This window comes from Triturus cristatus, chromosome 4_1 (assembly GCF_964204655.1).
Source record: "Triturus cristatus chromosome 4_1, aTriCri1.1, whole genome shotgun sequence".
NCBI classification, from domain to species: Eukaryota; Metazoa; Chordata; class Amphibia; order Caudata; family Salamandridae; genus Triturus; species Triturus cristatus.
In genome coordinates this window covers 782,729,514-782,757,207 of record NC_140585.1, presented here as the reverse complement: position 1 = coordinate 782,757,207, position 27,694 = coordinate 782,729,514, and positions in this window count along the sequence as shown.

Sequence of the window (27,694 nt, the reverse complement as noted above, 5' to 3'; positions counted from 1 at the left end):
CATTATTACTTCTGATTCCCTGGAAGAAGGAGCTGAGCAGCTTTTCCAGTACTCCAGTACTTGAGAATGGCAGAGCAGCAGTCATCTTCTGGGAGTGAGCAGGAGACCCTTGTGAGACAGAGACAGATGAAACAGAAAGACTCTTTTATATGGCAATGTTTTACATTTCCAGACGGGCAGAAGAAGGTGAATGCTCCAAAAGTCACCTGCACTCTTTGTGATCATGTCTTATCAAGAGGAGATCCTAAAAAGAAATACTCTTTTAGTATCTTCTCTATGATCAGGCACGTTAGAGATGTACATCCTGTGGCTTATGCTCGAGCTGCTAGAGAAAACCCTCCAGCAGCTCAGCCGAGCACATCCGCAGCAGCTCAGCCGAGCACATCATCAGCAGCTCAGCCGAGCACTTCATCTGCGGCGGCAGCTTCACCTGGTTCGGTTCCTCTGGATATACACCCTCTGTTTAAGAGGGTGCATATACGGTGCAATGCGTGCAATGCTCTTCTCTCTTATGCGGACACCAGCATTTCCCTAATAGAGAGCAAGATACAGCAGCACACGTGCGGCACCCTATAATTTTTGCCATGTCTTTTTTTTCCTCTGTCCCTCAATTAACACAACGGCTCTTTTTAGAGCCACCTAACATCTAAACACTTAAATTTGATTTTTAATTCTATTTGTTTTATGATTCCGCCGTGCGCGCACCCCGCGATTTTTAAAATAAAATAAAACATTTTTTTCACCCTTCATGGTTCTTCAGGGACCCCCTGACAAAAGCTAGGGGGTCAGGAACTCTGTACCCTGCCCCCTTTTCACGTTCTCCACCTTTCTTTTTCACTGTCACACACAAAATGGCGGTCGACACTTCCTGATTTCGACCGATTCGAATTTTGACTGGCATGAATCCACCAATCAGAATTACGCTCGCGCACGGCACCGTGCGCGTACCGTACGCGCACGGTGCGCGGCTATAGATACTTATGTGCTTTTAACTGCAATTTTCTCAGGAACTACTGAACAGATTGACACCATATATGCAAAAGGCACATGCCTGACCTGAGGACTACCTCTTTGCCAAATTTCAAGTAATTCTGTTCAGCCGTTCGGGCTGTACCTTCGACTAAAGGTCCTATGGGAAAATGCATGGGGAAAACGCGTTTTGGGACCCCCCTTTTTTCTCAGCCCCCGCTTGACGAATCACCCCGAGACTTTCAGGGTAGGAGCTGAGCGGAGCGCCCCATTAGTTTTGAAACTTTCGCAAGGATTCGTCAACCGGCGCCAAAGTTATTCAAAATAGAATTTTCAGATTTCCTATGGAAACACGGTCCTAACTATAACTATCTACTGGCGACCGCCAGTAGATAATATATCTTTATTTATATATATATACACACATCATGACCGATTCAGTGAGCTAGAAATAGGATTGAAATTCGAGCACTAGTACGCTCTGCTTCCTTATATATATATATCAAAACAAAACCCTTGCAGGCATACAGTGATGCATAAATTATGTAAAAAAGCAGTGAACTCTGGGTAGTTCCCAAGTTTATACTGTATAGAGCACCCTCCACACTAGTGACACTCTAAATTTGCTCATCTCAAATGTCTCCTTTTATATCAAAGTTTTTAAGCATAGGATTAGGATGGTATTTTTCCAATCTAAAGCCATAATACTGTGCCTGGAGTGGTAAATGGCTTTTGTCATTTTACAGCTTGGCATGGATAGCACTGTGCTAATTCTATGCGTAAAGACTTTTCTGTAGAAATGGCAAAAGACTTTGTCCCTTTCTATCTCCGCATGGATAGCACTATGCTAATCCTAAATTTAAAAAAGCAGACATTTGAGGTGAGTAAATTTAGAGTGTCACTGGTGTTGAGGGTGTACAGGAGCTGCGTTCCAACTAAACTTTTGGAACTACCCAGAGTTCTCTGCTTCTTTTTTGCATATCATATATATTTCCCTCCTAGCGGTTGTAGTGTGTACTACTGTGAGGTGGCCCCCCTCATCAGCCTCTGGTAATTGCCCTGTGACATCCCCATTTCGCAAGTAAAATATATGCCGGGCAATGGCAGGGCGCCAGTATTGTGAGGAAGATTCTCTCTCAATATGCCAGATTCTTTGAGGAGAATTTAGTAGAGGCCCTTGATGCCAATGTGACAGTCAGTGAATCGGGCCCTAGAAGCTGCCCTACATCCATTCACTACTAACCTGCAGCATTACGCCCTCAACTCTGGGCCCCCTCCTGGTCTGACCCACACAGAAAACGACGTGCCACCCAGTGACTGGCCCCACATCCTGATTATGGCTAGCATTTTGCGCACTTTCTCCTCAGATCATGGTTACTCTGCACATGACAGACTACCAAAGGCATTTATTCCGCCACCCTCCACCTCACATACACCTAGACTCTGATCCTCCCACCTTCCCCACCTTCAGACATGGAAAACACGGCTCCACCACCCTAGAAATGCTTAAGAGCCTAGCGCGACACTGCTCGCCCCTCCACGTCTTCATACATCCCTCCACCTCAGCTGAATCCCCTAGATTTTTTACCCCATGCCATTATTCACCCTCAATCTTCGGATTGGGTTCCCCTCCCTACTGTTACAGATTATGCCCAAGAACGTGCCAGGAAGGGATTCGATAAGGACATGTGCAGTAGATTCTGCTCCGAATGCCCCCGTCCTGACATTGCAGACAGAGTGACTGGCACTCCAGATATCGATCCAAATTTTGCAACCTTCCTGAAGCGCTCTTCTAGGGATCCCAAAAAAGGGATCAACAGGTCTTGGAAAGCCTCTCAAGATAAGCACTTTGACATGACAGGACCCTTATGTAAAATATTGGATAAGGGGGTCTCAGCAAAAGACATGTTCTCCCATCGACCCTGACACCCTAGCTGGATGAACTCAGTGTGCACTAGGTATGCTAGGAAACTACACATTATCGCGGGAGCACCGTAGGTCCATACTCATCCGCATTGATCCAAAATTAGCAGAACTGGCCCAGGCCGAACCAGGTCCACAGGCGAATGGACTCCTTTTTGGAAACAGATTCATGAAAGATATTGGTGATTTTGTACAGACCTTCACAGTGTTTGATAAAGCACAATCTTCCCTGCATTAAAGGTTTTCTTTAACCAATGCCATTTTGTGAAGGTCGGCCGATACAGATGGCATTCGATCGACCGGCCGCCCATACAATCCAAGTCTTTCCAGAACATACCAGGGCAGAAGCATAACTATGACACTGAGGTACACCCCAACTTCTTCCTGAGGTCAAGGAAATTTCAACACCTCTTCAGGAGCAGCAGTTAAGACTTCTCTCCCCTTCTTCTGTTCAATTGGGGGGCAGGACACAACGCTTCTTCTGCAATTGGTAATCCATTAGATATGATCTGCGGTTTTGGAGATGGTATTCGGTTTCAAACAGGAGTTTTTCGGGACTCCCCATCAACCCCTCCTTGAACGCCCTCTCCCCTTTTCCCTACAAAATCGCAATTTTATTCTGAACAAACAGACCCAGCTCCACTAGAAGGGAGTGATTGGTCCTTGTCATCCAGATCCGGTGGGATTTTGCAGCAATATTTTCGTTGTCCCCAAAAAAGACAAAGGGGCCCATCTGGTCATTAATTTGAGTTCAACTCCTGGACTCTATATCTTCAAGATGGAGGGAATTCATCTCCTCAGAGACCTCCTTGAAGACGTCCATCTCGATCTGAAGGACGCATATCTTTCAATCCCCATCTTTACCTCTCATCACACATTTCTCCAATTCATGTGTGAGGGTGGATGGTTTCATTTCAAGGTCCTTCCTTTCGGCCTGTCCTCGGCGCCATGGTGTTTCACCAAGGTGATCTACCCAGTAGTGGAACAATTGTGCGTCAAAGGTGTTCATCTTATCATTTACCTCAACGACATCCTCTTGATGGCGCAGGACAAACTTCTCCTCCTGGCCCATCTTTAATGGACCATTCAAACTGCTTCAAGATTTGGGCTTTCTGATCAACCAAAAGAAGTCCAGCCTTTGGGCCGTACAGTGTATAGAGTTTTTCGGCTTCCAAATAAATTCAGTGGAGGCTCTCCTTTCCCTCCCCTGTCTAAAGATGAAACCAGTACAAAAGGATATTGGATCAGCCCTCTCCAAAGACAGAATTTAATTGACAGTCCTAGCCAGAATTGTGGGGCTATTAGCCTCCTCCATACAGGCATTATTCCCAGCTCCTTATCACTATCAAACTTTACAATGGCTGAAGATCAGGCATCTTCAATGTAGTCTTTCCTAATACGAGATGATCAGTCTCACTCCAGACTCTGGTGCAGAGCTGTAATGGTGGCTCGATCACTTGGCCGCCTGGAACAGTAGGGTCATCTTTGGCTCCCCCGCGGATGTGGTGATTGAATCGGATGCCAGCCAGTGGGGTTGAGGAGCCAGATGGAGGAACCTCTCCACAAGTGGGCAATAAAATCCAGACAAATCTATACTCCATATCAATTGTTTGGTGCTCTTGGTGGGTTCATTCGCCATCAAGACTGACCTCCTGCCTTTCTGGATGTTGCGTGCTGCTGAGGATGAACATCTCCACAGTCAAGTATATCAACAAAATGGATGGGAGCAAGTCCCAGGTGTTGGTGGGGATTGCCAAAGAATCTTGGCACAACTGCCTTCAGCATTGAATCACAGTGATTGCAGAATATCTCCCAGGTCGATACAATCTAGTGGCGAACTGGAGTTCTCTGTATCTCTGAGACGCCAGTGAATGGAAATTGCACTCATCCATATTCCTCTTGCTCCAGAAACACTGGAGCCCGTGTGACACAGACCTTTTTGCCTTCCGCCTGTCCCACCAGCTTCCAAAATTCTCTTCCTAGCGCCCGGACCCTATGGCTCTAACTAGACACCTTCCTGCAGGATTGGCACAGCACTCTCCATTATGCCTTCCCTCCCTTTCTTCTGATTCTGAGAGTGTCAGTCCAAACCCGCAGACAGCAAGCGGAACTCATTCTGATTACTCGCATGTGGTGGTCCCAACAATGGTTCCCTGTTCTAATAGAGATGTCTTGCACATGCCCATTCTAGATCCCTCGACTCCTGGATCTTCTTCTGGACCCGTCAGGACCTCGACATCCCTTACTGATACATGGCCATCTACATCTCATGACATGGTGCATTTCAGGGACCATTGGTTCCCACCTGGCCTTTCGGAGCACTCAGAGATTTCTCCTCTGGTCTGATGCCATACACAAGCTTTATGCCTCTGCTAGGCGACGCTGGTTGGGTTGGTACGACCAATGAAGTGTGGATCACTTGGGGGCCCCCATTGTCTCTGTAATACATTTCCTAGTGGGACTTGCCTCCCCAGGGTTAAATTGCCATCTCAGCTGGGCACGCATTAGTGAATGGGAAACCAGTGGGTGATCATCCATTGGTGTGCCGGGTTATGCATGGTATTCATTTAAATTACCCTTGAAACCCAAATACGATTATTTATGGGACGTGAATGTTGTCCTTTTTTTCCTACAGCGATGGCAGACCAATTCTAATCTTTCACAGAAGCAATTGTTGGCAAAGCTGACTATGCTGCTTTGTTTAGTTTCCTGAAGAAGGGTGTCAGACGTTAAGGCCCTGTATTTAACAAGTAAAGTGTTTACTCCCAACTCAGGGCCTCATTTATGGGTTTTTTGCCGTAGGGCAGTGCAGCAAGCCCTATGGCGATAGAAAAAGGCAGGAATGTGCTGCATTTCTGTCATTTTCCCCTGCGCCAGCGCCCAATGGGCTGCGGTGCACCAACGCAGGCACCTTTGCACTATGGTGCAAGGGTGCCTGCGTTGTATGCCGCAGAATGTAGCACACAGAGAAAAAACGAGGAGAAAAAAAGATATTTCTTCTCCTTGTGCCCTGCTTACGCTTCCCCTGGGGACGAGCAAGTTTTTGGCACTGCCTCAGACTTACGATTTCTTGTAAATCTGGGGCAGTGTCATAAAGCCATGGATATTGCTGGGAACACCCCCAGCAACATCAAGGGAACGCCCCTTTCACGCAGTTTTCTGCAAGAAAGGAGCACATATTTATAAGGGTATGAAAAGCCCGTAACATGGCTTTAAATGGCCTTATAAATATGCCAGTGTCACATTGCGCCACCAGAACGTCAAAAAAGTGACATTCTGGCGGAGCAATTGTGTCGGAGGCCGTGAGTTTCTTTCACTTTGTCTAGAAGGACTAAGACGGATTCCAAAATGATTACTTACCCACATTTTCCAAACAACCAAAATTGTGTATTGTGCAATGTTTGAAAGAATATGAGGACCGGACTCGAGAACTCTGTCCATCTGGTGGTGGTCAGCTATTCATTTCTCTCCAGAAGCCTTTCAATGCCGTCTCTTTCGCCAGTCTGGTTAGATGGGTTAATTGGCTTTTAGGGTAAGCAGGTCTTGATACCAGTAAATTTGGGGCTCACTCCGTCAGAGGCACAATGCCTTCAAATCTTTTTTCCTGCGTTGTCAGCTACAAGACAGTATGAACGCCGCTGATTGGTCCTTCGATTCTACTTTTAAAACATTCTATTGCAAACCTATTGCAGATGTAACCTCATTGGTGGCAAATCAGCTTTGAATAAGCATAATCCAAAGCCTCCGGTCCTGACATAGAAAAAAACATTTTCTAGCTGACACGCCTAAGAATTGTCAATTCTATTTAGGACTTGGAGGCAAGTATTATCCCACCTGACAAGTTATTTATGTAGGTTTTATTTGATATTTATAGTCCACCCTTATGCTGAATTAATGTGTTTGACTGAATTCTTCCAATGATAAATTTAGAGTATTGGCTTAAAAGATGGTGGATCTTTTGCAGTATTCTTGGAAATTACACATACTTTTCCTCTTAAACAGGTTCTGAGCAGACAACAGAGTGAACAGATTTCCATCCATTGATTCCGGATTCCTGTCCCACCTCGGATGTTTCCACAAGCCGTCCGGTTTAGGTTATCAGCAACGTGACTAGTTGGATTCTGATCAGGAAGTTGTTTGAGCAAGCTCCAGCAGGTTGATCCTGGGGACCAGTTACAGTTTTGGATGTTGCAACAAGCTAATCGGCTTGATTAGTCAGTCAAGGGGTCATTTGTGTTTTTACAGTTTCCGGACTTATAGCACTATACGGTTATGAACTGTTCGCCGTCACTGGCAAAGAAAGAGGAATGGAGATGGCGCTTGGGGATTTGTCTGCAGTATCATGGTCTGATTGGTGCACTAGTAATGACGTCATATGAAGAATGATGGGAAGTGTAGTTTTTTTAATTGTTACATTTTAACTGGCTGCTGTGAAATTTTCTTAATAAACAGCAAAGAAAGAGAAAGCATAATCCTTGCCTCCGAGCCCTTACTAAAATTGAACATTTTTAGACACGTCAGCTATAAAAAAAGAAATGGGTCGGGTAGTTTAAAAAAAATAAAACAGACAGCCAACAATATTACTTAAACACACAAATGATTATGCATTTATGAAAGAGAAAGCATGCTTGGACAATTGCCAAAGAACATTTTTCTCTTTTGAACAGAATAAACCTCAGGCATTTGATGCTTTAATTGCCAAAGGTTACAACATCATTAACTTTAAGTGATCAGTGTTCCTTAATGCTAAATTATGACCAAAGCATCCAACACAAAAATACCTTTAGGTAATGATACATTCCCCAAACAATTGCAAAAATAAGCCACACAACTGAAACTTGAGACTATAATGAAGAAATAATTTCATTTTGAAGTTGATTTAGTAAAAAATTGTATTCGAGATTTTAAATGCCCATGAAATTTAAGCTTCTAAAATCACTAGAGATAATCTGTATGTACCAAAAAAATTGAAATTCCAATGAGTGAGTCTCTAAACACATGATCTTGTGAGATTTTGATTTGAAAAAACAGGATATTTTACTTTCTGGCCTACATTTAAAAAATAACACTGGCACTCATCTCACTATACCCATAAACTAGTTTAACTCTTGGCAATTTAGTCTGCCTGAATTATGCAAATCCTCCTTTGAGACCACAGCCACACCGCCCCTTGCTACCTGGAACAGGGGACTCCAACCCCCAGCTGTCATCGCGGCAGGAACCGCGTGAGCCCATTGATGCACCAGGAGGCGCTTTAAAACTAGCTCAGGGTTCCCACCCCGCGGGACACGCCCAGGCGAATCCCAGGCCAAGGTCGAGCCCGTCTGCGCCTGTCAGAGACTGGGCTGGGCCACCCCCTTAACATCGACGTTTCTGACATCCACTCTTAACGTCAGCATGGGTAAGGGCAAGCAACCTTGTAGTCAGGACCAGGGAAGTGCATCCATTATATCAAACTTCACCTCTGCAGTGGGGGCTTAAAAAAAGGAAATTTTAAATGTTTGGGTTGAATTGAATTTGAGCTCTGATTCTCAAGGGACAATCCTACCCCCCCCTCCCCCAAAACTTTGCTAACACTGAGTTAAGAGCCCCGGTTAGTGTGCAGGGCTCACTGGAGGAGGGCTCCTTAATTAGTGATAGCCTGCAACGCGGTGCAGAGGGAGTAACAAGGGAAGAGTCCTTGGAAAGGATGCACCCCCGTTGAAGGCCCAATTGCCACATCGAGTGAAAAGAAAAGGGGAAAAAGAGTTCCACTAAACAAGGACATTCAACAGCCGATACACCCACCAACCAAGCTGACGATTGGGATCACTTGTCCATTCAGCTGCCTGGAAAGGGATGGAGGAACGCTGTATCTCACGGTTGAAATCCATTTTCATGACTATTGCAAAAGACATTAAAGTCTCACTACGCACTCTAGTTAAGGGGGTAATGGGGAAATTAGGACGTCTTGAGTCCCATATAGGGGGCACAAAAATAACTACGCACCACTTAACAATCACGTCCCTGCGCGAGAGCAAACACAATTCTCTGGGAACAAGGGAAGAAGGATGCGTGGATGCGTTAATAGAAAATTAAACGTTGACCAAGGTTAGCCATGATTCTATCCCTAAAATTAATTCGGTAGCAGCTCCAGGGAGACCCGTAGTGAGTCAGCGTAAACATAGTAATCTTGAGACCCCAGTTCAGGGTAGAACTCTCGGTAACCAAGAGGCCAATAGCGTGACAAATAGCTGCAGACTTGATTTGCCACCAGAAACTACACCACTAGTGACTGTCCTCACAGGGGTTCCCCCGCTTAGAGAGAATTGTCTGGAACCTAAAATGGAGTTGATACGTAAAACTAAAAACGGATGCGATCAACACTCTAGCAGCAGGGCCAGGATTTCCTCTCATATTATAATGGCCAGGAGAGTGGGATGGGTGGGCCATTGGCCTAAACAGGTAGTAGGTGACAGTATTGTCGTCAACTTTGATAGCATAGATATAGCGGGGCAGCTATTCGGGGAAGGCCCGAAAAATGGAGAGGGGGCATCAGGGCCCTACCCCTAGCTTTCTTCTATCCCCAACCAAGGGGGCACAGCTATTGGGCAGATCACACCCGGGGTTAGGCCTACAGTAGATAGATGGGGGTGTCCTTCTACCCAATCAAGCTTCAGTGTCCAGGTGCCTGATATGACCGCCTGCAGGTCAATGACTCCGCCTAAACTGCTAGCGATGTTCACCGAAATGCCAGAAGGCGATAACAACCTGGCTTGTCAAAACAGGTTCCTGCCATTAGCCAATCTAGATGAAAATGACTGACTGAAGCAGCCTTGTTGTGCTCAAAGCTTAATTAATGACACCGCTAGTAGACAGGGGTCCGGTGAGAATGAATTCTCTAATTGTAAGTTTATTCGCTGGAATATAGCAGGACTGAGAAGTAAAAAAGATGACTCCAGATGGCTTGACTATATAAGAGAATATGATATAGTTAGCTTGCTGGAGACCTGGGATTAGGAGATCAATTTTTGGGTGGATGGGTCTAAAACCTATGGTGTGCCTACATGGCCCTCCTCGTCAGGCAGAGCAAAAGGGGTCTCTTAATGTTAATTTCACTTAAATTGTCAGGAACCCATAGTAGGGTGGATGTTGGTTCTCACAACTGCTTGGCAATTGAATTTATTTCAACCAACATCTCAAAAAAGTTGGTTGTTAATTTTTATAATTCTGGAAAGAACTGCTTTTTAAATGAACATTTGGGTGTGCTGAAATGTTCTTTTAGAGGAATACAGAGCGTAGCAAACCACTTATTATTCTCTCATAATTTTGGGTGATTTTAGTATTCATTTATGTGATATGAATTTTCACGTTGAAGATTTTGTAGGGCCGACAAATTGTTCCATTCCTCACTTTGAGTACACACAGTGTGGGGACTGCTTGGGGGATCTGCTGGCAGATCTAGACCTCATAGAACCTAGTGTCAATGTACCAGAGGGGAGGATTCATACTTTTAAAGCTCGTGGACAGGATACCATAATAGATTATATATTTATGTCCCCCATTTTACAACCTTATGTAATCCTTTATAATGCTAGGTGGTATCATTTTAGTGATCATAACCCAGTCCTTCTGGTATTAGGTAGGAGCTGTGGTCTAAAGGTTAAGCAGGCTTTGCAAAGTACTGTTATCTGTTTAAAAAAAAATCGGAGCAGGAACGGAAGATAAAATTGGCAAAGTAATCCCGGATCTCTTTTTTGAGGACCTTTGCGAGAAGGTTGACGAACTCCCCACCTGTCTTGATAAGTCTAAAGAGGGGACAGAGGTACTCACAGCCTTTGAGGGCATCTGTGTACAAGTGGCGTTGGGCCTCTCCTTGCCCATTTAGTCGGTCACATCATGACGAGGGCTGGTTCGACAGTAATTGCTCTAAAGCACACCGTAAGTTGGTAACTGCATTGCAACAGAGCCCTCGAGATAAGGTCCTTATAGTGTTGCAGGGATTCTGCTCATGCACAGAACTATGCGCAGGAAACCAGGACCTTAGTGAATTGCGGTGTACCAAAAACTCACCTCCGTACCCGGAACCCCTATCCGACTAGCATCAGTGTCTCATTCGTTCTCCGTATCAGCTCAAAGCTACCAATGATTAGACAACCCAGATCAAGCGACTTAGAGTACTCTCAGGAATGGTGGGAATTTGAAATACCTGTTCGTTATTATTTTCATATCAGTCCACAACAAGAGTAATCAGAGACACAGTAAAGTTTAAAATGTTTAGTTTATAAACTACGTGCCCTAAGATGCAGTACTTTGGCTAACATAAGCAGACAAATGATTAAGAATAAAACCATCAGCATTGTTACAATACCATAGAAAATGAAGGGAGAAATCATATTACAAATGATGGTGGAATACAACCACCCTCCCTTCACTAGTAAGCTAATATTATTAAACTAATAGGTCTCTAGGCTTGAATGGGGAACCCCATGCCGTAAATATCAGCTTAGGTGAATCACATCACAGGGTCAGCTTTGCTCTGTGTCTGGAAAAGGTCTTCTCCAAAAGTGTCTCTCATTCATGCAAACTGTAATATTAAAGGCTCTTGAGTTTCAGATATTTGCAGCTGTGTGTGTGTTATGTCTAGAGCGTGGGCCGATCAACCTGAATTCAAAAGCATACATTGTTTGTTGGCCCTGACTGCTTCTGCACACCATGTTTAGACCAAGGTCGCGGTGCACGTCTAGGGATGTGAACAACAGACCGTTCTCATGTGAAGAAAAGGCAAGCAAGCAGTTTTCATTTAACAACATCTATCTACAGTGTTGTGTGCAAAAGCAGCAAAAGTGGCAAGATGGCGTTTTAATTTCTAAGACGCTTATGCTAACATAGCAATGTGTGTACCTGTAGTTCCGCCTCCACTACAATAGCCTTGTTAAGGAAGCTGTATAAGTCTGCTCGAAAGACCCGGAAAAATGGAATTAAAGAGGAGGCATGGAATGAACTACTATCAGTGGAGGTTTTAAGAGATAGCTCTAGATTTTGGGCTATCGTGAATAAACCTTTTTCTTCTGGAATTGAGAACATCCCCCTAGAATCTAACATTACAGAAGACCAATGGCTCTCCCACTTTGAATCCATATATGAGGTCCCTGCTACTTTGGACCTACCTGCTAGCCCAGAATACATAAGGAACCCCCCAGAACTGGCTTTAAATGTGGACGAAGTAGAACAGGCTATCAAGCAAATGACCAGTAATAAGGCCCCATGTCCGGGTGGAGTACCGGCCGACTTATACAAACAATATCCTATGTTTTGGGCCAAGATTTTGACAAACGTTTATAATGTGTCAAGTCCACAGGGTTTCCCTTCATCGTGGTCTTCTTCTATTATTATCCCGGTTTTCAAAAAAGGCCAGAGATGACCCAAGGTGCTATAGGCCGATTTCTTTAATTGACACTGCTGTAAAAATACTAGGGAGAGCGATTTTAACTAAACTAATGGACTGGCTGGATGGGAATGGTGTTTTATCAAACCTCCAATATGGTTTTAGACAAGGAAGGGGTACACTGGATCAGCGTTTAAATTTACACTTTCTAGTAGGCAAATATACATTGGCTAAAACTGGGACACTACACCTGGCCTTTATGGACCTCTCCTTTGCTTTTGATCTAGTAAATAGATCAAAGCTATGGTCCATTTTGATGAAGATGGGATTAGATCAACACTTGGTTCACTTCTTGGCTGACCTACATAGGGATCTCACGGCTAGGGTAAGAGTCAACCAAGAAGGGAAGTGCACAAAGTACTTTAGATCGGGGAGAGGAGTCCGTCAGGGCTGCATTTTAGCGCCACTGCTTTTTACTTTACATATAAATAATTTAGGTACGTTTTTAGATTCTGCCAGTTTAGATATTCCGAGAGAAGGGGACAGGGTTATTCCAGTGCTCTTATACGCGGATGACGCTGTATTACTGGCCCGCACAGGGGTAGGGCTTCAGAGGCTTTTGGATTCCTTTGGAGCCTTCATGAAATCACTGGACCTAGTGATTAACATAGCTAAATCACATACAATGATTATGGGTCAGGGGTCAAAAAAGACAAAATCTTTTTATTGTGATGGTGAAGAGTTATCCAGGGTGGCCTATTTCACCTGTTTGGTGGTACTTTTGACGAAAGGGGTTCGTGGGTCCCTCAAGAAGAAAGCAAAAAAAAAATGTGATGGCTAGGTCTATGGCGGCTGTTCATGGTTTTGCACAGCGATTGGGTGCTAGACCAATCGCAGCCATGCTTAACATCTATAGGTCTAAGTGCTTAGCCATTGCAACGTATAGATCTGCCATCCGGGGCCACAAGATGATTGAGGGGTTACAGATAGTTGAAAACAAGTTTTTACGTACTCTTCTGTCATTCCCCCCTCTATCCCTACCTTCGTAATACACCAAGAGTTAGGAGTTAGATATGTATCAGACCGGTTAATGTTGACCCCAGTGATTTGCTGGCTTAAGACCTGGATGCACACAGAATTGACTTTGAATCATGCGATTATTAAGGATTGGGTCTCTATGGAGCAAGCTAATTATATGCCTTGGTTATCTTTCGTTAAGCAAATTCTAAATAAACTAGAGCTCTCAGAATTATTTGACTCACCAGACAAAATAAGAAAAGAGGATCTGGTGTGGGTAAAAACACAATTCTTAAATCTAATGTCGGCTGAGAGAGTTGTGAAGGAGCTAACAAAGCCCACAGTAAAGGACTATTTCTTGTTCAAAACTTCTCAGATGATTGAACAATACATGACTATTGTCATTAAGCCCTCCCATTGCTTGCTTTTAACCCGGTTCCGTTGTAACTTGATTCACTTTTTTAGGAGATTCACAAGGCTGGAGAAGGGAGTGTGATTTAGGCCTTTGCACTTGCGACAATCTTTTATCTCAGGACACTATGCACTTTATAATGTTCTGTGATCATTATAGTGATATCCGTAGGTTTTTATTTCCAATTTTAAAGGGGAAAGGTTTTATCCAGGTTAGACCTGCTTTACTTTATCTTCAGATGCTGAATGACCCATGGGAGACATTTAACATTGCAATCTACTTGGTAGCCTGTTAGACTTAGGAGAAATCGGTATCCCCGAACAAGTGCATTGGGAGTTCCTGTCATGATCAAATGATTGCTGTTTTTATGATGACATGCTTAATCTTGAACTGCTCTTAAATCACAAACTTTTTATAGAGCCATTTTTATTATATATATAGCTATGGCATCGTGGGTTTTTGTGCGTAAATGAAATCTGACTTTGTATTGATTATTATGTCGCCCATATTTATTTTATGAATTGTATTTAATTGGTTTTTATTGTGTAATGTACTATGTCGCATGCGTTGTCCTTTTATGGTTTTTAGTAACCAAATAAAGTGGTTTGACTGACTGACTGACCTGTCTTTAAGAACATCATCCCCTTTGTTTCATATAAATATAGCAACTGTATCTTATAGCAACATTATGGATAAAACGAATAGTAAGAATTGTTAGGAGCAATCCACATCTGATGTAAAGTGTGTACAGTTACCGAGAATCAAACCTCCCGTTAGTGAACAATTCGAAGAAAGAACAATTTTAATGGGGATTATTAAAATAAGGGTTTGCTTTTCTGTAGTTGTGTGGTTTTCACCTGCAATGGATTGCTCTTGGCACATTTTAGTAGTTTCCATGCTCCCCGCAGTTCAGAGGATCAAGGAATTGATTATTATTCAACAGTCTAGCTACCCATGGATACAAACTTCTGCAGACACAGATAAAACCAAGGATTTTAACTCCAACGGTTCAAATTAAGAAATATTCTTGACAAATAAGGGACAAAAACATATGTACACAGTGTCATTTACTGTCTCGACAAACATATTTTTGAACCTATGAGGGTAGTAAAAAAAATTACACCAGCAAATTCCAGAACTCCACAATTTAAAGTGTCATTAATTACAATATTTCCACATTCTAAATTCATTGAGTGTGAAGATGGCTCATTCATTCAGCGACCGTGTCAACTAACCTAATTGTTTGCCTGCAGTGACTGAGCCTGGGGGAAAAATGCTACTGCCTTTTGCAATTCGATGTTGTAAAGGTTTAGCAGCAGTTCATTGCTCTTACCCTCAACGCACACCTTATTTGGCTGGTGGACATAACTGTGCAATTATCAAGCTTTTTCTACATGATGTTATACTTCATATGTTCTCTGTTTCAGAGATTTACAACTTGTTGTCTAAACGTGCAAGATGCGTGCAGTATGTTTAAACTTATAATGGTCCTGGTTGTCTGATCCCTGTCTCGGCCTTGGGATCTTTCGACAATTTCTGTTCCTAGACCTGGCCCAAGCACCATGAGGAAGGCCTGGGGTTGCATCTCAAGTAAACAGAGGAAAAAGAAGAAAAAACGCAACAAAGAAGAAAAAGAAAGAAAAGACAAATATGAGTATACGTATATAAGAAGAAATAACCTGCAAATTTGTACTGCGCTTGAGTAAGTTCACACCAGTCTTAACCTGTATCAGAATGCATATAGTCAAAAATTCTACTCATATTACTCAGTCCATAAACTTCAAAATTACCAACACCATTCTCCATGGTAGTACCACCAATATATTGTAATATAGTAATACCATAACGTTTCAACCAACATGTGCTCTGCTCATTTGTGGTCAAAAGATAAGACATGTCAATCACTATCACTGTTATAATTTTCCAGTAATAACCCCCCCTCCCCGACTGCGTCCCTTTCGACACACAATTTATACGAGTATGTGTATAAAGCATATATTAGAGTCCTCAGTGCCCCGGCAAACATCATGCTAAACGGCACCAGTTACATTGTGCTTACCGGTCCACAGTATCCCGTGTCGGAGAGTACTCCCAGCATAAGCAATGGAGTGTACCATAGGGGCCATCTTAACCTTCCCTTAAGTATCAGTGTGAATCAAGACACATGACCCAACCCATATTAATGGCGGCCGTCTTACAACGTAGCCCTAGCCTTATATGCATCACATCAATTTCTATAATACTGCAGTCCTTAACTCTGGTTAGGTTTTCTGACCGGTTCATACCGTAAATCACCCATTGAAGACAACCTCAAAACGGGGCTTAAGTCAGTACTAAGCAGCAATGCTTATGTAAACAAAAACCATATAAAACAATATATTCTCTACATAAACACAGGTGAGTGAACCTAATCCATATTCCTATTAACGGAATATCTATTCTTTATCAACAAAATGTCATCTGAATCATTTTAAACTGTATGCTCAACTTCAGCGATTCAATCCGAGTGACATAAGACACTAGTACCATCCAGCGGCCATCTTGGAATTGGCCCAATTTCACAACATTACAGTAAAAAAAAAAACACTTTCAGAAATCACAATCTATACCCTTTCAATATTAGAAAGGACGCTGTGTCTGTACAACAGGTACCCACACGGAACTACAATTGTAGCACAGAAATTCAGCAGATTAGTCAAAATGAGTCAAGTACAATATTATAAAAGCAAAAATTAAGGAATGTAAGTAAACAAGTACATAAAGTGAGCAGGCACCCAGGGTAAACAGATGATCTAAAAAGGTGATGCAAGCATGCAGTGTCACATCTATATACTCCTATAGTGCCGTTTTCACATAATGTATCTCAGAGGATATTAATAGCAAGAGTACTGGCCATACAGAGTAAAAAAGAAATCAACAAGTATCTTTAACAACATCTCTTTCTTAATATCTAATAAAATAAATATCTGAGTGCATATAACAACAAAAGTAAAGACACTTGCTAAGTACATATATGGACACGAGTACGAACACTTGCTGAGGGATTGATTGGTATAACATAAGTCCAACACCCAGAATATACGCATTAGAATAACAGTAGCAGCAACTCTCCTCATAGAACTTGTGTAAAAGTATCACAAGACACAATACATATTATCCATATTGGACAGCCCAATCCCCACAGAACTTTCAGGCAAAAACAAGAGTCATTGCATAAACTACAAGTTTAATTTCACTTAAGGGCAAATATCAACAGTCTAGTCACCTAGAAAGTATTGTAACTATCTATATTCAGGCCTTGTTCCGCCAATTTAGTTTCATGATCCAAGTGGTCTCACATCATCTTAGTTTGAGTTCCCGGTTACCCCCTCTGGGATCCTATCTAATATGGTCAATCCCATGGAACCTGAAATTATGCAGATAACCACAAGTCACATAATCATGGGTGTGCAAAACTGTGGGAAATGTCATGTTATTTGGTTTTATAGCATGAAAATGTTCAGACATGTTCACATAACGGTCTAATTGTACTTCCCACATATGTTTTGACATTGACACATGATCACATATACTACATATTTTGTACCATAATCAATGTGCATCCTAATCTGGTGTTTGCCAGTGTCATTGTAACTAAAAAAAAACAGTCTTTTCTAGCACCTACCTACAGACACTACAATGACCAGTTATGGAAACCTTTATTGTAATCCGTAAACTAGTCTTGTCGTAATGCTATTTGTGGATAGCTGGGGCTGACCAGATTAGCCATTGTTGGGCCTCTCCTGAACGTTATGCGAGGTGTAGATGATACATATGGATGTAAATCCTTATTGACAGTAAGAAAATACCAATGTTTCCTTAATACACTGTATAGTTTGCCTGAATCAGGGTAATTGTTGGTAATGAGTTGGTAATGAGACGAATTTCCTCTAACTTTCCCTACAAGTCCTTCTGCTTCTGTTTAAGAAGTGACACCCAGGATAGGTGACAGGCCCTTTTCTTCGCCTTATCCACCACAATTGTGTTATAGCCCCTGTTCAGGAACCAATGTTCAATATCCATCAGGGCTGTATCAAAATCAGTGTTTTCACAACAGTTTCTGCAAGCACTCAGCATTTCCCCATACAGGATGGCATTAATTTGTGGTTTAGGGTGAGAGCTAGTAGAATGCAATGGTGAATTGCATGAAGTTTCCTTTCTGTGCATTCTACTACAGATTCTAGCACCACAAATAAACAATTCCCAATTCAAACACACCAAACGTTGTTTACTATGTGCAACTGTAAAAGACATGCTCCAAATATTACCATTCAAGTAGGTACAGAAGGCATCAAAGAGCACTAGGTCCTCTGTGCAAATCATAATGTAACTGTCGATATATCCCCCCCAGTAATGTATATTGTCAATCCATTTGGCTCCTTTCACACCCTAGATCCACTCCGCCTCAAACCATCCCATAGATTGGCAAACGACCGAGCGCATCTGGAACCAACTGCGGTTCCCTTTAACTGTTTAAACCAAGAACCATTGAACAAAAAATCATTATGAAGAAGTCTGGCCATGTCCATCAGCATCTCTGTGTGTTTCAGGTATTCAATAGATCTGGTGTTAAGAAAATACCGGAGTGCTTTAATACCCTAGTCATGTGAGATATTAGTGTATAACGAGACCACATCCGTGGTCACCATTGTCATTCCAACTTCCGATGTGACATCATTCAGTAGACTGAGGATGTTTAGAATCCTGAATACAGAATTGGGAGGTTCTTCACATATGTCCTTTGAAAAACATCTACATATAGTGAAAGTCTCTCAGTAGGTCCACCTATTCCGGGCACCATGGGGCTTATTTACAAGCCACTTGCGATGCTGGTGCGTCACTTTTAACATGGGAAAAAGTGAGATACGAGCGGCACAAGGGGCTTGTAAATAAGCCTCTTTCTCTCCCGGAGGGAAACTGTAAATTCTTTTGAACCTTAGGCATGGGTAACCTGGACGATCAATAACTAAATAGAAATATTCTTCATCACTAAGTAGTCCTGCACCACACCAACTCTTAAGTTTACCATTAATCTGTCTGGTGACCTCAAGTATAGGGTTGATATGCATTATTCATTAATACAATATCACCACCCTTGTATGCCACTCCAACAATCAGATCTTTATTGTCGAGTAAGGTTTTTAAAGGCACGCGTTCATCTCTAGTTAAATAATCCTGAAAACGAGTCCTCTTTTTCCATCATAAATTGTCCGTCCAGGTGTCCAATTCATAATTAACTACTTTAAAAAAAAAAAAGTCAATACTGCTACAAGGTGTCCATAGGGGTCCACTTAGATTTAGGCTTCAGGTCATGCTCCACACTTCAGTCTGTGTTACGTTCACTAGTAACCTGATCATAGTAAGGGGATCTTCCTCATGATCTGTCGGGGAGAAAAGTGTGGTGGTATCGTGTCCATCTTGCATTGTCAAGTTATTGAATAATATGGCTACTGTACTAGTTCTGGATTTCTGTGGATGCAAAGTTAAAAAACTTCTTAAGTTTCAACAGTCACTCAAATGTATACAGATTAATCTTTACTTCAAATGGACTACATCTTACTGGACAAAACGGTTAACATAACATTTGACAAGTTAATCACATTCACTTCCTGACTCTTTTCTGTACGGGAACAAACATCTATGTTTTTTTTCCACGACCGAATCTGCATACCCCTTCTTTCCTCCTGTTGTCCTCATTTCTCTGGTACCCCTTCTGATCTTAGTGCTTCTTTTGACCTTGTTCTGGCATTCATGTCTCGATTTCCGATTCTTATTTGAATGACCTCCTTTAAAAAAGAACTCCCTTTATTCATATTGGAGAACCCCTCACCCAAATCCTCATTCTAGCTGCTAGATAAATTGCTAGAGGGAGTAGACATCCCGCTACCGTGAGAAGAGCTCCAGCTACTTTTAGGTCAATCATCCTTCTTAATTAGACGATCAAGGGCCATATTATCAAGGAACGGCGATAACATTTTCACCGCTTTAGCAGCAGGAAACTGCGTGAGGGGAACGGCTTCTTCGAACTCCACTTCGCAGCATTCTTGGCTCCGGGCGCTCGCCGCAGACGTCATCCGACAGCGCCTGGGCGTCATTTAAGGATCCCTGGTGCCCCGCTGCGCGGGACGCGCTCATAATCCTGGTGGCATTGATGTACTTACCGTGAGAGGAACGGTTGTCATTGGGGGCATAACCACTGGACCTGGCAAATCCTTCCTTATTTCACCGCCATCACCGCCGTGAGGGGAACGGCTTCTTCAAACTCCACTTCCCAGCATTCTTGGCTCCGGGCGCTCGCAGCAGACGTCATCTGGCAGTGCCTGGGCGTCATTTAAGGATCCCTGGTGCCCCGCTGCGCGGGACGTGCTCATAATCCCGGTGGCATTGATGTACTTACCGTGAGGGGAACGGTTGTCATTGGGGGCATAACCACTGGACCTGGCAAATCCTTCCTTATTTCACCGCCATCACCGCCGTGAGGGGAACGGCTTCTTCGAACTCCACTTCCCAGCATTCTTGGCTCTGGGCACTCGCCGCAGACGTCATCCGGCAGCGCCTGGGCGTCATTAAAGGATCCCTGGTGCCCCGCTGCGCGGGACGTGCTCATAATCCCGGTGGCATTGATGTACTTACCGTGAGGGGAACGGTTGTCATTGGGAGCATAACCACTGGACCTGGCAAATCCTTCCTTATTTCACCGCCATCACCGCCGTGAGGGGAACAAATTCTTCGAACTCCACTTCCCAGCATTCTTGGCGCCAGGCGCTCGCCGCAGACGTCATCCGGCAGCGCCTGGGCATCATTTAGGGATCCCTGGTGCCCCGCTGCGCGGGACGCGCGCGGGCAGAGCCCGGGCCCGTCCTTGCCCGTCATTGACAGGAACTGACTGGGATGGGCTCCCCTCTTATCGACGTACTCCAGCTTATGAACATAAGGTACTGTCATGCTCATTGCTTGTGGGCCAGCGTTAGGTGTGCATTGCCTGTCTCTTATAGGCTTTAGGTCCTTTCTCCTGTATAATTATCAGGCTCTGCGCTGTCTATTTCCCGTGCGCATTTACTCTTACACTTATTTGGAGTGTTTGGTGTAGTTTTGCACCTGTCGTGAGAGGACGGGCCATCTCTGGGGAAGATTATATTTTAAAAAAATGTCCTTCTTCCCCTGAGGGGAGAAGCCTGTTAACAATCTGCTTCTTCTTTTGTACCCCAAGGCTTAGGAGCTTGGCAACTGAGACATCAATCAGCGCCAGGGGAGGGGATATAAGCGCATAGGGCTACCCGTCAAGGCCAAGGGCGGGCCGGTTTTCAGCCCTGCATAGACCGGTAAAGGCCGGGACGGGCTATCCCTCTTTTGCTTTGCTTTGGTTGGAGATCGTTTGATTTGTGAGCACATTGCATCTACAACTTACCTCATTGTTTTGCTGGCCTTACTATGCCACCTAAAGACGCTAGAGATAGAGGTAGAGGGGCTAACGCTCATCTCACAGGGACTATGGACCAGTTTATCACTAAGGTTAATTGTGTCATTGATCAAGAGATAACGTTGTTGGAACACAGAGTTTCACAGGACCTTGCGGTGGCAAGGAGGTCCTCAATGGGTCACTTTGCTAATGTTCAGTCCCCTGTCTATCAAGCCCAAAACGGTGGTGTTGCTGCATGTTTAAGTCTAGTTTCTCCGACCTCAGATCTAACACCCAGTGGAACAATTGTTGTCTCTCTGGGGGAACAGTCCACGGTTTCTGACTCGTTGTTGACATCCCCCTGTTTGTTGCCGTTTGCCTCCAGCATAGCACCGGAGTTTAGCACTAGGCAATTGCGAGAGAGGCATCCTGGGGCTACCTCTAAAAACAAGCAAGGCCCTTCTACTAACAAAGGTGGAAAGAGCAAGAATGGCAGTAAGAAACAGAAAGCAGTGAGCAATATTAGAAATTCTGGAATGCCCCCTGCTCAATTGGAGCAGCCCGCTATGGTCTCCATAGCAAATAAAGTTGTACCCTCAGACTATTCATCATCCACTATAATGTTACATCAGGCTACAAGTGGGGGGACAAGTGAAGCTGGTAAGGCTGAGGGAATGGCCCCTGAGTTGCTTAATATCTATGATACAATCTGGCTTCTCCTTCGCCCTGTGGAGGATAGAATTTGTAAGATCGAACAACACCTACTAAGGATTGAGCAAGGTCTTTGGGGAATTACTGATTCTTTAAAATTTGCTCCCCACTCCAGGGTTTCCAGATCATTGGATACTGCTAGAGTAGAAAAGGCCCCGGTTCTTCCAAATGATCCCCCAGTATTGCCCTTGGATTCTCATACCCTAACCGAAGTCAACAAGGGTACAGTTGCGACTTCTGCCATTAATCCCTCCCAGCTTAATATATCTCACCCTAAGGAGGATGATAGGTTCTCTATTTCCCAGGTCTCCAGGGGGGAAAATAATCCAAAGTTGCCACCGGAAGTTTCTCCATTTGTGGTCATCTTAGCGGGGGTCCCTGAATTAGGCAAGCATGAAGTTGAATCTACTATAACTCTGAAGAACACGGTTGTGCATTGGCTCAACAAAAATAGACCTTTGCCAATGCACACAGCGTGTAAGATACTCATGGTTAGGAGGGTCCCAAGGGTAGGTCATTTGGCTAAAAATATGAGGGGACTGTATTATAATCAACTTCAATGACCCAAAAATAGTTGAGTATATCTGCAACTGGAGACATTCAAGCTTAGGAACATCTATTCGCTCTCTTCCCCTGACTTATTTTTATCCCCCTGGTCACTTCACTTCACTAATGGATGGATGGACATTGGTTCAGCGGAATGGGAGGGGAATTGCCACAAGGGGATTGGCCTAGACCCTTATCACATCCAGACTCTATCCCTACCCAAAATCGATTTAGTAGTTTGGAGAATGTCGATTGACTCCAGTGTAGTAGAGTATTAAATAGTCCTTTGCTCCTCCCAGGTTGTTCTACTCCTGGTCCTATTATATCATTAAAGTCTTCGGGCCCAGAACCATACACCCCCGTCATATCACCACAGAGGGTTACTAACACCACTGATTTATATTTGGACCATTCTCCAAGTGTACCAATTCCTTGTGATGGCTCTCTCAGCCAGCTTAAGCTTGCTTCATGGAATGTGGCAGGTCTGCGTAGCAAGCTTTCTCTCCTGGATTGGAATGCTTTTATTGATGGGTATGACCTGTGTTTGTTCCAGGAAACGTGGAGCCTTGAGCCGCTGTACAAGCCGGGCTTTTCCTGTTTTTTTGTACCAGCTACTTCGGCAGGTAGAGGTCGCCCATCGGGTGGACTCATGGTATGGGTCAGGGCAGAACTTAACCTTAAGATCACCCATCATACTTGCCCTACATTAGATGTAATGAGACTCTCCATCAACTCCAGCAAGAGTAATTATATCTGGGAACTTTTTAATGTATATGCCCGAGGAACCCAAGGGGGTGCAAAGTCTCCTATTTCAGTACTTTCAGATATGCTCCATGGTTTCCCCCCTGATTCCCTTCTTCTGGTTGCCGGTGACCTCAATTGCTCATTTGAGCCCCTTGCAACCGATGACATCTTGGGAATCTATGAAGATGCTAGATGGGGCATTCCTTCATTATCACTCAAGCCAGTTAAGAGATGGTCACCGGTTGTCATCCAAATTAATGCTTTATCGCTAGAATTTGGATTAAGAGCTGTCAATGGGCGTACAATCTCTGATACAATGGGAGCTAACACCTTTAACAGGGTCCCCTGCCAAAGTAGAATTGATTATATACTGGTTGACAGGAGGGCATGGAAATTTGTTATAGATATGGTCATCATTCCAACAATAAATAGTGATCATAATGCCCTGTCTCTTAAAATGTTGGTAATGTGGCATAGGAAGGAGTCTACCCCCACTTCTGGAACACGAATGCTGACCAAGACAGTTTTACCATCTAACTGTAACAGGTTCCTTAAATGGTCTAAGTTTATTTTGAGCGACCTAAAACTAACTTCTCTTGAAGAAATTCTTGCTGATCAGACTCTTAAGCTTTCTGCAGTTTGCGGGGAAAGGGTTGGCCCCGCTGCTGCAGTAAAAGTTTATGCGTACACTATAGATTCAATCGGCACTTTATTTCTCGATCATAGTAAAAAGCGTCAGATGAGTGTTAAGCCAGCACAGAAGTGGTTCAATAGGAATTGTAGATCAAAAAAAGATAGCTTGGTCCTTGCTATCAAATCCAACAATCCGGGTGATGTTCGGTTGGCAAGATTGCTTTATAGGCAGGCCCTTGCAGCTGCAAAGAAGGAATGGGAAGAGTTGCGCTGGGATAGTTTAAAAATTGCCTGCCACTCAAAGAACGGCGAGCTCTTCTGGTCTATAGTGAGAAGATCTAATAGCTCTGAATTGGACCAAATTCCCAACCACATAACAGACAGGGAATGGTTTGAGCATTTCAGGAAGTTATATGTAGGGGATGAGCAAACGGGTGATCTTTGGCCCCGAGCCGGGATCACAGATATTGATCCTGACCAGGCCTCATTCATTACGATAGAGAAAAGGGAGGTTGAGGCAGCTATCAATAAGATTGTATCCGCCAAGGCCCCGGGACCAGATGGTATTCCGGGTGACTTATTTAAAGCTATCATTGAGGGATGGGCCTCTTATTTTGTGATCTTTATTAATGCTTTGCTGGAAGGCTCGCCGGTACCGCATTCTTGGAAGGGAGCTGAAGTTATCCCTATCCACAAGAGGGGTCCAAGAAGGGACCCAGCCAACTACCGCCCTATCAGTCTTATCGATACTGGACAAAAGTTGGCTGGTAGGGTCCTTCTGGAGAGGATCCACTCATGGGCGGATGATAATGATATTATCTCACAGTTTCAGGCGGGCTTCAGGACCTGCACAAGCACGATCGACCAGGCATTTAGGTTGGTGCTCCTATACTGGAAGGTGGTTACTATTGGTAAGGGAGACCTTTATTTGGCGTTCATTGACCTTAAGACCGCCTTTGACCTGGTCCCCCGTGATCGCCTGTGGCTGACCCTGAAGGAGATGGGGATTCCCCCATAAATTCTGAACCTCTTGATTCGGATGCATGAAGGCAACTACGCTCGTATTAGATGGGGGTCTCAGGATCAAAAAACGGACAAAAGCCCGGTGGATAGAGTTCGCCACGGTTGTGTATTGGCCCCCACACTTTTTACACTCTTTGTGAACGGTGTAGTTTCTTTCCTGCTTGAAGTTAACGCTGATGTCCCTGTCCTGGCGGGTGATAAAGTCCCCACATTACTTTTTGCGGACGACACGCTTTTAATATCGAAAACACCAGCAGGATTACAGAAGCTATTGGATCGCTTCTCCTTGTTTTGATAGTTGAGGGGCCTTGCCATTAACAACGCTAAAACTAAACTCCTTTATTTCAACCCGAGCAGATCATCTAGATCTACCCTGACTCTTGACAGGAAGCCATTGGAGCGTGTTAAAGAGTTCGATTACCTGGGGATTAGAATTTCTGACAAACTCAAATGGCAGCCCCACAGTGATAAAATGGTATTAAACCACAGGCGGGTTGTAGGCGCTCTAGGGAGGGAATTTCGTGCCTCCACTACTAAACCCGTTGCTCCAGCTTTGGAAATATATGCTGCCAAAGCTGTAGGCTGTGCCCTCTATGGCGCAGAACTATGGGGGTTTGGTTGTGTAGATGCACTTGTTACTGGAGAAAACAAGTTTTTTAGGGAGCTTGAATCGCTCCCAAAGGGTACTCCAACTAAGCCACTATTAAGTGATTTGTGCCGTCGATTTATCAAAGATTTAGCCACTCTGCGTCCTCTTTTATATTGGGCGCGGCTATGGCGCACCCCTGAGCTCTCTAGATATGCTGATGGCCTAAGAGAGGTTATGAACCTTCAAGGAGCTCACAAAATAGGCTGGCTTGTTAACATAAAGAAGCTTTTGGTGGCAACAGGCCTCTTAACTGCTTGGGACTCTGGGGTATTGTTATCAAAGGAAGAAACTAAGAGAGCCTTTTGGGCATGGGTCAATCTCCAGGAGCAGAGGGATCCAAACCCAGGTAGACTAACTGAGGCGTTTCGCCAGCACAAGTCCATTCCCCGCCTGGAACCTTACCTTGATTTTATAATGAAGCCTACGGACAGATCACTTTTTATTCAGTTTAGATTTGGGACCCTTCCCCTTCGTGACCGCACAAGTAGGTGGAATCCCCCGCACCAGACCCCTGTTGACTGCCCAAACTGTCCAGGTGTTACTGAGAATATTCCCCATTTCTTTTTTGTATGCCCAGCCTATTTAAAACCCAGACAGAAATGGCTTAAACCTGTGTGCCTGCAGCTTGGTACGAGGGACCCCTCTGTTGCACTTCCTCAAGACTGATGCCAATACTACCATAGTGTGCGGGGTGGCTAAATTCCTCGGCTGGGCATGGTTGATCAGACAGAAGGTTACCTGATTATCTTAAATGTTTACTAATTCTCACAAAGCTGCTTAAGTTTAATATATTCTTAAATTATTTATTGTACTCAAAAGATTCTTTTACGACCTGTTTTAAAATGTATTTCTATGAATTGTGTTTTTATGTGTAAATGTGCTTTTATGATAACACATGTCGAAATAAAGCTTTGTTGATTGATTAAGATACACATAATATAAAGAAAGTACTACATCTTAAAGACAGTGCCAGAAAGAGGGGCCTTGAAATAACACTCCTGTCAATGTATGCCTTAAAAGCATTAGGCAGGGTTTAACTGGTCATTCAAAACAGATTCCGAGCAGCTGGATTCAGAGATCACTCTTTAAATAATCCATGGGCCAGGGTACATAGTAGGCTATCAGGATTATCCTCAGATGTAGGCACTTTCCACACTGGTATTTGGACTGAGGCTTAATTTGCACCAATAATATTTGAGGGACTAAGATGCAGGTAAGCAAGTTAGAAGTTACAACATTAGCTTATGACACCCTAATGTCACAAACTGATTTACTCACATCTGTACAGGCAATAATAAGTGAACCTAGGGGGTTCCAAGTGGTCACTGAGTTTAAAAAACTATGTATTATTTAGTTAAACCATAGATGTCCTCAAAGATGAAATCAAGATTTGAAGGCATGTACCCTGTTCAAACAGTCCATGTGTGTGACCAAATACCAAACACCCAAAAAGCAAACTTATCCAAACTAAGGCTCTCAAATTATGAAAAACAGACATCCACCATTTCATTCATTATCCAGATAACTTTAACCCCAATAGCTAAGGGAAGAACCTTAAAGAAGGATTTTCAAGAAACGTGTCAGGATGGCCTCACACACCCCACGCGTCATGTTTCATCATTGGCTATCCAGCGCTCGCTAGAGAATACTCTAGTGGCGGGTGGCCCTTGTGACCGGAGGGACTGTTCAGGGATGTGTCTGAGGGACGGGGATCCTAAGAATTAAAAAAAAACCATACACCTGCCTTTTTGAATTAGATTATCTACTAATAGGTGGTGTTGGGGTGATAAAAAACAAACATGGAACACTGAGGCACTATTAGGGTGCACGTGTCCTATTCAGGTCAACATATTTCAGCCCAAGGGCCCCACATGGGTCCGGGGCTTTCTTCAGGACTGGGATCTTGTATTTCCCCTTTCGGATTCCCTAAGGATAGTGTCAACACTCACTAAGTGTATACTCAATCATAATGTACCAGTTCCTAATTGCTGGTTAATGTATATGGTATGTTCCTAGAAAGACAAAACGAAAGTTACATTAGTTTATGTAGTATTATTCAGTCATCAGCCATGAGTATTTAAAAAACAAAATTAAAGTTATATATCGGTCGCAATCCTTCGTTTAACTTTCAATTGCTGTGTATTCCTTTCAATATGTTTTCGGTGCTGTGGGATCTTCTCCCCAGATCAAGAGGGATGTGGCTTAAGACTGAATTATGATTCCTTCACCAGTGGAAGGTATATCCCAGTATGCACTCTTTTA